Genomic DNA, 10,986 nt, shown 5'->3' with positions numbered 1-10,986 from the left:
GAGTCTGCACGTTCTCCTCCCCCCCCCCCCCCCCGTGTCTGCGTGGGCTTCCTCCGGGTGCTCCGGTTTTCTCCCAGAGTCGTGCAGATTGAGTGGATTGGCCACGCTAAAGTCACTGGGCGTCTTTAAATCACCGAGTGTCTTTGAGACAGAGATAGATAGGTTCTGGATTAATAAGGGGACCGGGGGTTATGGGGAGAAGGCGGGAGAATGGGGGTGAGAAACATATCAGCCATGATTGAATGGCGGAGCCGACCCGATGGGCCGAGTGGCCTAACTCTGCTCCTATGTCTTATGGTCCTAAAGTGCCCCTAGGAATAGGGTCAGTGGCGTAGGCCTCGGTTAGGGTGCTCTTTCCAAGGGTCGGTGCAGACTCGATGGGCCGAATGGCCTCCTGCACTGTAGGGGTTCTGTGATTCTGCCCCGCCACCCTTTCAGGCAGCGCCTTCCCCATTCACAACAACTCGCTGCGGTTCTCCTCATCCTCTCTCCACTTCTCCCCCCCCCCCCCTTCCTGGATCTAATCCCGATTCTCTTCAATCTGTGTCTCGATCAACCCTTCTGCCAGTGGAAGTGCCTCCTCCTTATTTACTCTGTCCCAACCCCTCATACCTTTAGACATGTCAGAAAGCGTATCGTTGTTAGCAGGTAGAGAGTGTGACTGGAGCTGTTTCCTTGTGCCCGCCATCTCCTGGTCACGCGTCTCGCATTGATGCGATTGCACCTCCGTTTATCAATCGTTCCGTTTGCCAACCCATCTCCCGGTCACATTGGCGCACAGTGGTGGGAGGACACTGTTTTTCCAATGTAGCGGCCAATGTATCCAACCACTAAGGTTCAGTGGTAAGGAACATGGTCTATCCCTGATAACCACACGACTAATTACGAGAACACACTGAGAGGTCAGCTGGAGAGTAATTGCTGTAAGATAGCTCATGAAGGGGTCAGCTAGAGCTTAATTGCTGTAAATTACTCAGAGAGTCGTGAATACCGCCCAGTCAATCACACGAACCTGCCTCCCATCCATTGATTCCATCTACACCTCCCGCTGCCGGGGGAAAGCGGGCAGCATAATCAAGGATCCCTCCCGCCTGGCTTACTCACTTTTCCAACTTCTTCCATCGGGCAGGAGATTCAGAAGTCTGAGAACGCGCACGAACAGACTCAAAAACAGCTTCTTCCCCACTGTCACCAGACTCCTAAATGACCCTCTTATTGACTGACCTGATTAACACTACATCCTGTATGCTTCAACCGATGCCAATGCTTATGTAGATACATTGTATATCTTGTGTTGCCCTATTATGTATTCTCATGTATTTTCTTCAATTTTGTTTAATTCCCTTTTCTTCCATGTACTGAATGATCTGTTGAGCTGCTTGCAGAAAAATACTTTTCACTGTACCTCGGTACACGTGACAATAAACAAATCCAATCCAATCCAATCCAAAATTAGCACATGAAGGGGTGAGCTAGAGTATAATTGCTGTAAATTAGCACATGAAAGGGTGAGCTAGAGCATAATTGCTGTAAATTAGCACATGAAGGGGTCAGCTCGAGGTTAATTGATATAAATTAGCGCCTGTAGGGGTCAGCTGGAGGTTAATTGCTGTAAATTAGCACATGAAGGGGTCAGCTCGAGGTTAATTGATGTAAATTAGCGCCTGTAGGGGTCAGCTGGAGGTTAATTGCTGTACATTAGCACATGTGGCGGTCAGCGAGAGGCTAATGGATGCAAATGATTGGCAAGATGGCAGTTGCTACTAAGCGTGACCTGTGGTCAATGCGGGGGATGGGGGTCCGGGGTCCGCAGTTGTTTCTCTGAGGATTTCCAGCTGCATAAAAAAAAATGTATTTCTTCTTCCCCTCCCCTTGTATTAGTTTTCCAAGACAGTTTCCTACCTTGTGACTAAGTATGATGTCTGGAGTGTGACAGATTTAAACTCTCGCACACACTTGCACCCATGAACATGTTTATTACAGCCGTGCAGACGACGATCCGTACGTCTGGTCGATCGAGCCCAGCGCTGGAGGAATATGTCTGATATACAGTTGCCTTCTTCAAAAAAACAACCCAATATCAAACATATCAAACAGAGGCAGGCAGAGTGAGCAAGCAAAGACGTCCGAGCTCCACAGCAAGAAGCGTTGGTGGTTGATTGAGGGGGGGAGAGGGTAGAGGAGGACCGACGGGGGGAGGGGGGGTGGTGGCTGGGGTGGGGTCGGAGGGTGCCCTTGACCGTGGAGTCCAGAGCAACGGGGACCGGCGATCGGAGCTCCTGGCGACGAGGTCGGTGAGGTCCAGAGTCCATGGACTGCTTCTGAAAACCCTGGAAGGGGAGACCAGAGAACAATTATGTCAAATAGTATCACCACTCTGCCCCCCTCACCTTCCCTGGCCAATCGCACATGGGCATTTAGCCTCTGTGACCAACTTCTTAATCTTTCTCCAGAACTTAAAATTCCCAATGATTAGTATCATTGGGAAAGCACGACAACGCCTATACTTCCTCAGGAAACTAAGGAAATTCGGCACGTCCACATTGACTCTTACCAACTTTTACAGATGCACCATAGAAAGCATCCTATCGGGCTGCATCACAGCCTGGGTATGGCAACTGCTCGGCCCAGGACCGCAAGAAACTTCAGAGAGTCGTGAACACCGCCCTGTCCATCACACAAACCTGCCTCCCATCCATGGACTCCGTCCACACCTCCCGCTGCCTGGGGAAAGCGGGCAGCATAATCAAAGACCCCTCCCACCCGGCTTACTCACTCTTCCAACTTCTTCCATCAGGCAGGAGATACAAAAGTCTGATAAACATAAGAACTGGGAGCAGGAGTCGGCCATCTGGCCCCTCGAGCCTGCTCCGCCATTCAATGAGATCATGGCTGATCTTTTGTGGACTCAGCTCCACTTTCCGGCCCGAACACCACAACCCTTAATCCCTTTAGTCTTCAAAAAAACGATCTATCTTTATCTTAAAAACATTTAACGAAGGAGCCTCAACTGCTTCACTGGGCAAGGAATTCCATAGATTTACAACCCTTTGGGTGAAGAAGTTCCTCCTAAACTCAGTCCTAAATCTACTTCCCCTTATTTTGAGGCTGTGCCCCCTAGTTCTGCTTTCACCCGCCAGTGGAAACAACCTGCCCGCATCTGTCCTATCCCCTTCATAATTTTATATGTAACACGCACGAACAGACGCAAAAGCAGCTTCTTCCCCACTGTTACCAGACTCCTAAACGACCCTCATGGACTGACCTCATTAACACTACACCCTGTATGCTTCACCCGATGCCGGTGCTTCTGTAGTTACATTGTGTATCTTGTGTTGCCCTATTATGTATTTTCTTTTGTTCCGTTTTCTTCTCATGTACTTAATGATCTGTTGAGCTGCTTGCAGAAAAATGCTTTTCACTGTACCTCGGTACAAGTGACAATAAACAAAATCCAATCCAATCCAATAAACAAATCATACAGCACTGACGGAGGCCATTCAGCCCATCGTGTCTGATGGTGCCCCGTACTGCAAGTCTCCCATGTCTACGCTTCTGCTTCAGTACTCGCGGCAGTGCTGGTTTTACAGATGATTGAACGCCTGGATGGACTCAGAGACCTTCAACGGCACATAAAGAGGCCCTTCAGCCCATCCTGTCTGCGTCTATCCTAATCCGGCACTTGGTCCGTCGCCGTGAGGCGACGGGGTTTCAATGGCTCGTCTAAATGCTTCTGAAATCTTGTGAGGGTTCCCACCTCGACCATCCTTTCAGGCAGCGAGTTCCCCATTCGCCACTCCCCTCTGGGCGAAAAGGGTCTTCCTCAAATCCCCTCCTGCCCCTGACCTTAAATCTGAGCCCCCCCTGGTTATTGGCCCCTCCGCTAATGGGGAAAGGTTCCTCCCTCCCCACCGTATCGGTGTCCCTCATCATTTTGTCCCCCCTCGATCAGGTCCTCCCCCCCCCGGCCTTCTCTGCTCCAAGGAAAACAACCCTGGCCTAACCAGCCTCTCTTCCCAGCTGAAACGCTCCAGACCCAGGCAGCCTCCTGGTGAATCTCCCTCCGCACCCTCTCCAGCCCAATCACATCCTTCCTATAGAGTGGCGACGGGAACGGCACACAGTACCCCAGCTGGGGCCTAACCAGCGTTTTATACATAACCTCCCCGCTCAGCCTCGGCTAATAAAGGCAAGTATCCCATCGGCCTCCATAACCACCTCATCCACCTGTACTGCTGCATTCAGGGATCTATGGACCTGCACCCCAAGGTCCTTCTGGTCCTCTGCCCTTCCTAGCGCCCTACCCTCCATCCTGTATTCCCGTGCCTTGTTATTCCTCCCAGAATGCACCACCTCACACTTTTCATGGTTAAATTGCATTTGCCGCTGGTCTGCCCACCTGACCAGCCTGTCCATATCACCCTGGCAATCTATTTAACCCACCACTACTTTAAGCCCTCAGTTCCACCCTGCCCCCGTAACCCAATAACCTCTCCTAACCTTTTTCGGACACCAAGGGCAATTTAGCACGGCCAACCCACCTAACCTATATGTCTTTGGACTGTGGGAGGAAACCGGAGCACCCGGAGGAAACCCACGCAGGCAAGGAGAACGCGCAGACTCCGCACAGACCGTGACCCAAGCTGGGAATCGAACCTGGGACCCTGGCGCGGTGAAGCCACAGTGCTAACCACCGCGCTACCGTGCTGTCCTATTCCACTTGACATGTTGCCTCCTCAGTCTCGCTCATGGAATAATACATTACAGAAGAGGCCCTTCAGCCCATTTAGCCTTTGTGCAGCTGGAAATCCTCATAGAAAAACTCTTCCCCCCCTCATCCCCGCAATTGGCCACAGGTCATGCTCAGTAGCAACTACCACCTCGGCGATCATTTACAGCAATTAGCCTCTAGCTGACCGCCACATGTGCTAATGTACAGCAATTAACCTCTAGCTGACCTATATGTGCTAATTTACAACAATTAACCTCTAGCTGACCCCTTCGTGTGCTAATTTACAACAGTTAACCTCTAGCTGACCCCTTCATGTGCTAATTTACAGCAATTAGCCTCTATCTGACCGCCACATGTGCTAATGTACACTCTCATCTATACTAATCCAACTTCCCAGCTCCTGATTACTCTCTCCCCTGCAAGCGTTTCTTGTTCTGTTTAACGCACACTTTAATCCCGTTGATCAAGCCCTGTTTCACTGTCCCGACTGACACACACTGTGACCCCCAGATCACTCCTGATCCTACCCTGTCCCTCTATTCCATTTAACATGCGCATCGGAAGTCCCTCCACCACCGACGCACTGCCTTATTTTCTACCGTCGTCAAGATGCCACCGCAGCGACTCGCCGAGGGTCCTTCGACAGCACCTACCAAACCCACCACCTCTAACCTCTAGAAGGACAAGGGGGGGGGGGGGCAGCAGACATATGGGGAACACCCATGGGTAGCGCAGCAGCACATGTGGTTAGCACTGTGGCTTCACAGCGCCAAGGTCCCAGGTTCGATTCCCCGCTGGGCCACTGCCTGTGCGGAGTCTGCACGTTCACCCCCGTGTCTGCGTCAGTTTCTTCCGGGTGCTCCGGTTTCCTCCCACAGTCTAAAGACGTGCGGGCTAGGTGGATTGGCCATGATCAATCGCCCTTAGTGTCCAAAATAAAGGTTAGGAAGGGTTATTGGGTTATGAAATGAAATGAAAATCGCTTATTGTCACAAGTAGGCCTCAAATGAAGTTACTGTGAAAAGCCCCTAGTCGCCACATTCCGGCGCCTGTTCGGGGAGGCTGGTACGGGAATCGAACCGTGCTGCTGGCCTGCCTTGGTCTGCTTTCAAAGCCAGCGATTTAGCCCAGTGCTAAACAGCCCCAGATTATGGGGATAGGGTGGAAGTGAGGGCTTAAGTGGGTCGGCGCAGACTCAATGGGCCAAATGGCCTCCTTCTGCACTGCACGTTCTATGTAACGCCCCCACTTGCAAGTCCCCCCTCCGAGCCGCTCGCCATCCCGACTCGGGAATATATCGGCCGTCCCTTCACTGTCGCCGGGGTCAGAATCCCGGAACTCCCTCCCTAACAGCACGGTGGGTATACCTACACCACACGGGACTGCAGCCGGTTCAAGATGGCGGCTCACCCACCACCTTCTTGAGGGGCAATTAGGGATGGGCTACGGGCGAATCACTAAAAAAAATCCTCAGTACCCCGAAGACGAATAAATACAAGTTTGTTTTTTTTGCTCACCTACCCAGTCTTAATATTTATCACCGGTTTGGCTGGTGGTTTTTGCCCCCCCCCCCTCCGGAACAAACGGCAAACTGAAAACTCTTTTGAAACTGAAAATGAAACCTGTCAGACTCGGCCCAGTCGCGTGTCCTGCCCGATCGAGGGAGCTTCCGAGACTCCAACGTGGAGGTCCCGGGAGAGTACGTCCTGCCTTCTCGCCTGAGATCCGCCTGCCCTTTTATACACCCTCTTCGCAGTTTGGAGTCAAATGGGGACCACACGTGGGAGATGTGTAACGTGAGTTCAGCATAATTGGGCGTATTGATTTCTCTTCCAACCTCGCTCCGCTCCCGGTCTGCCATGCCCCTGAGAGAGGTCACAGAGAGAAAAAAAATCTATCGAATCGATGGGCTTTTAATGCTTCTCTCCAGTCGACTCGCCTGGAGCGAGCAACGTTCAGCGGGGGGTGGGGGGGGGGGGGGGGGGGGGGGGGGGACGGTGAGGGATGGAGCCTGCGTTACATAGAACATGCAGTGCAGAAGGAGGCCATTTGGCCCATTGAGTCTGCGCCGACCCACTTAAGCCCACACTTCCACCCTATCCCCATAATCTGGGGCTACAGGGTAAACACCTGTAGCTACAAGGATAGACAGGAGAGGCTGGGCCTATTTTTCTCGGAGAGAGAACAAGGCCGAGACGAGGCTTTTGATTGTGGTATTCAAGATCCCGAAGTGTATGGACAGGGTAAACAGCGAGAGACTGTTCCCCCTCTGTTGCTCGTTGTGTTCTCTCTTTAATTGGCTCTGTTTATGGCAGTTAATATGGTTGCCGTCCTTAATTCTAATTACGTTTGCTCAAGAGTTGCCAGGTATCCGGGGCAGCACGGTAGCATAGTGGTTAGCATAAATGCTTCACAGCTCCAGGATCCCAGGTTCGATTCCCGGCTGGGTCACTGTCTGTGCGGAGTCTGCACGTCCTCCCCGTGTGTGCGTGGGTTTCCTCCGGGTGCTCTGGTTTCCTCCCACAGTCCAAAGATGTGTGGGTTAGGTGGATTGGCCGTGCTAAATTGCCCGTAGTGTCCTAAAAAAGTAAGGTTAAGGGGGGAGGGGGGGGGGGTTGTTGGGTTACGGGTATAGGGTGGATACGTAGATTTGAGTAGGGTGATCATGGCTCGGCACAACATCGAGGGCCGAAGGGCCTGTTCTGTGCTGTACTGTTCTATGTATCTTTCGATCCCGCCACAAGGTTCAAAACCGAATACTGATCAAAGACTCGATACACCAGTTAGTAAGTTCGAAATCAATGCTCGTTTATTTACACACACAGTCAAATATACTCATGCACAAAACTCTACCAACTAAACTATCACTACTACTAAAGCCTATACTTAGCTTCGGGCGCCCACTCAGTCAGAGGAACAATGGCCGTTGTCCGGTTCTGAGGCTGCTGGGGTTGAGCTGGTACGGAATAGTAGCTAGGAGCGTCTGTCTCGGAGCGTGCGTTGACTTTGGGCTTACTTGTTCTGGTGCAGCTGCTGGGCAGGTCTCTCCTCGCTGAGAGCCAAGGCCAAGAGAGCGATTCTCTCTTGGGGGCTTCTTCTTATACCCCAAAGGGAGCTTCGCGCGCTTTTGGGCGGGCTTTGAACTTGGCCCCAATTAATTGGACCGCATCTTGATCATCGGTATCAATCTCGACCAATAAAGGGATGGGTGTCCTGATTGCTGACCGGGTCATAGGTGGCCGTTGGCCTGGCTTTGTTCTAGTCTCCTCTGGCGCCGGGGTGTCTGACTTAATATCGTTTACCTAAATGTTACCCTTTTGTCCCCAGAGATGGCTCATTAGTACGGTAATGGCTTTGCAGTATCGGTCTTGCCTGGGAGCTACAGCTCCAATCAACAGACAAACCTTGCTCCTGCTTGCTTTCTCAGCATTGTCCATTTTCCCAGCATTCTTTGCAAAGTGTCCATTTTGTAATCGGGACGTGGCCACCATCTCAGATGGCTACAGCTCAAAAGAGCGTCAGGAACCCGAGGTATTCGAAAGGAAATTGGATGGATCTCCGAAGAGAAGGTGCGATGTGACGTGGGTAAGGCAGGGGGGAGCGGGACGGGATAGAATGCTCTTTCGGGCAGCCAGCACTGACCCGATGGGCCAAATGGCCTACTTGTGCACCGCAGAGGCGCTGTGGTTTTTGAATGGAATCAAGGCTTCAACTGATAAGGGGCCTGCCTGCTAGTCAGAACGTCCAACACACTGCATGGGAGCACAAGTGGGTAGCACTGTGGCTTCACAGCGCCAGGGTCCCAGGTTCGATTCCCGGCTGGGTCACTGTCTGTGCGGAGTCTGCACGTTCTCCCCCGTGTCTGCGTGGGTTTCCTCCGGGTGCTCCGGTTTCCTCCCACAGTCCAAAGACGTGCAGGTTAGGTGGATTGACCATGATAAATTGTCCTTAGTGTCTAAAAAAGGTTGGGTGGGGTTACGGGGATAGGGTGGAGGCGTGCTTTAAGTAGGGGTGCTCTTTCCAAGGGCCGGTGCAAACTCAATGGGCCGAATGGCCTCCTTCTGCATTGTACATTCTATGAGAGTTGAGCCCAATAGCTAGGCTCACACTCCTGCAGTCAGTAATGAGGGCAGTTGAGGGAGCATTTTTAAAAATTGATGCGCAAACTCCACGCAGACGGTCACCCAAGACCAGAATCGAACCCGGGTTCCTGGCGCCGTGAGGCGGGCGGTGCTAAACCACCGTGCCGCCCAAAATGAGACCCCCTCCCCAGACCCGATCTGGTTGCCGTGCAGTCTGAACCATTTAGAGTTCGACTGAGATCTACACTCCGATCACTCGAATGAAAATCGGGAATATTATCTTCTTAAATTATTCTTCATTGAAACATGTTGATGTTTAAATGCAGAAGGCTGCGGTACAGAGAGATTGGGGTCCCTCCTGCGTAAATCGCAAAGAAGCTGGCAACGCAAGTTCGGCAGGACATCGGGAAGGCAAATGGAATGAAGAACAATCCAGCACAGGATCAGGCCCTTCGGCCCTCCCAGCCTGTACCGGCCATGATACCACCCTTGGCCCAAACCCTCAGCCCTTCCTTGTGCCGTATCCCTCTATCCCCGTCCTATCCATGTATTTGTCAAGATGCCTTTTGAACGCCGTTAATGTATCTGCTTCCACAGCCTCCCCCTGGCAACGCGTTCCAGGCACTCACCACCCTCTGTGTAAAAACCTGCCTCGCACATCTCCTCTAAACTTTGCCCCACGGACCTTTAACCTACGCCCCCTGGTGACTGACCCCTCCACCCTGGGAAAGAGTGCCTGCCCATCCACTCTATCCATGCCCCTCATAATCTTGTAGCCCTCTATCAGGTCGCCCCTCAACCTCCGTCTTTCTAATGAAAACAGTCCGAGTCTATTCAGCCCCTCCGCAGAGCTAACACCCTCCAGACCAGGCAACACCCTGGGAAACCTCCTCTGCCCCCTCTCCAAAGCCTCCACATCCTTCTGGTAGTGTGGCGACCAGAATTGTGCGCAACATTCCACGGGTGGCCTCACCGAGGTTCTACACAACTGTAGCATGACTTGCCAGTTGTTATACTCGAAGCTGGCTTTTATTTCGAAGGGAGTAAATCGGGAAGTCCTGCTGAAACTTTAAGCCACTAGTTAGGCCGCACCTGGGACACCGTGAACGGTTTTGATCCCCTGTTCGAAGCATTGGAGGCATTGCGGAGAAGGTTCACTAAATCAATCCTGGGTATGGAAGGATTTTCTTATGGTAGCGCTAACAATTATACTCAAAGACGAGAGACAAGTACAATAGAGGCTTTATTGCTGTGCGATGCTATTCCTCCGGCTGCAACTGTAGACTAAGTGACTCACACGCATATTTATACACAAGCTCCCTGTGGGCGGAGCTAGCCGGCTGGGGCTTACCGGAGTTACCTGTATTACAGGTACAGGCATACATCCCCCTACTGCAAGTACACATATCTACAGTGGTTATATCACCACATTCACCCCTTGTGAGTCTGGCGAGGGTGACGTGTAACTATAATACAAAGGATGAGCTATTTACAAGAGGGTCCGAACAAAGAAAACCAAGAGTCCATCCGGATAGCAGGTTACAGGTTGAGCCGAATCGGCGGTCGAACGTTCCGCTGTGATCGACGTAGCTGTGGTGGCGACATCGGCACAGGCGGTGATGGCAACGATGGTGCAGGTGTTGGCGGTGTTGGTGCTGGCTGCTGGCGGGATGACTCCGAGAGCGAGACAAAATCTTCCGTGTCCTCCAGTGTGGGCAGGGGGACGAGGGATGGACCTGGTGGGGACGAATAGGGGGCGCCGGGGAAAAGGAGGGTGGCGCGGGGGGGAAAAGGGGCGTGGGCATGGGATCGGCACCTGAGGGAGCCAGGTCCCGGAGCGAGACTGTGCCCTGGCGGCCGTCGGGGAACTCCACGTAGGCATACTGAGGGTTGGCGTGGAGAAGGCGTACTTTGTCCACCAGGGGTTCCGACTTGTAGTGCCGTACATGCCTACGGAGAAGGACTGGGCCCGGAGTCGTGAGCCATGTCGGGAGCGACACCCCGGATGTAGACTTCCTAGGGAAGGCAAAATACGTTCATGGGGTGTACTGTTAGTTGCGGTGCACAGTAGCGACCGAATGGAATGGAGCGCATCAGGGAGGACCTGCTGCCAGCGAGCGGCTGGGAGGTTCCTGGACTGTAGGGCCAGCTGGACGGCCCTCCAAACCGTCC

The 10,986-nt window shown here is 52.5% G+C and overlaps 1 long non-coding RNA gene across 1 annotated transcript; it reads right to left on the bottom strand.

Moving 5' to 3' along the window:
- Positions 1–1,956: 1,956 nt before the first annotated feature.
- LOC119958668 lies at positions 1,957–6,473 on the bottom strand. The gene is made up of 2 exons (XR_005459047.1): positions 6,355–6,473; positions 1,957–2,330 (listed from the first exon to the last, which is right to left on the bottom strand). It is a non-coding gene; the product is annotated as an uncharacterized LOC119958668 (long non-coding RNA).
- Between the last annotated feature and the right edge of the window lie 4,513 nt (positions 6,474–10,986).

The sequence above is a fragment of the Scyliorhinus canicula genome, chromosome 30 (assembly GCF_902713615.1).
Source record: "Scyliorhinus canicula chromosome 30, sScyCan1.1, whole genome shotgun sequence".
Lineage (NCBI taxonomy): Eukaryota > Metazoa > Chordata > Chondrichthyes > Carcharhiniformes > Scyliorhinidae > Scyliorhinus > Scyliorhinus canicula.
Note: the sequence above shows the minus strand (reverse complement) of the source record. Positions and strands in the feature narration are given on the sequence as shown.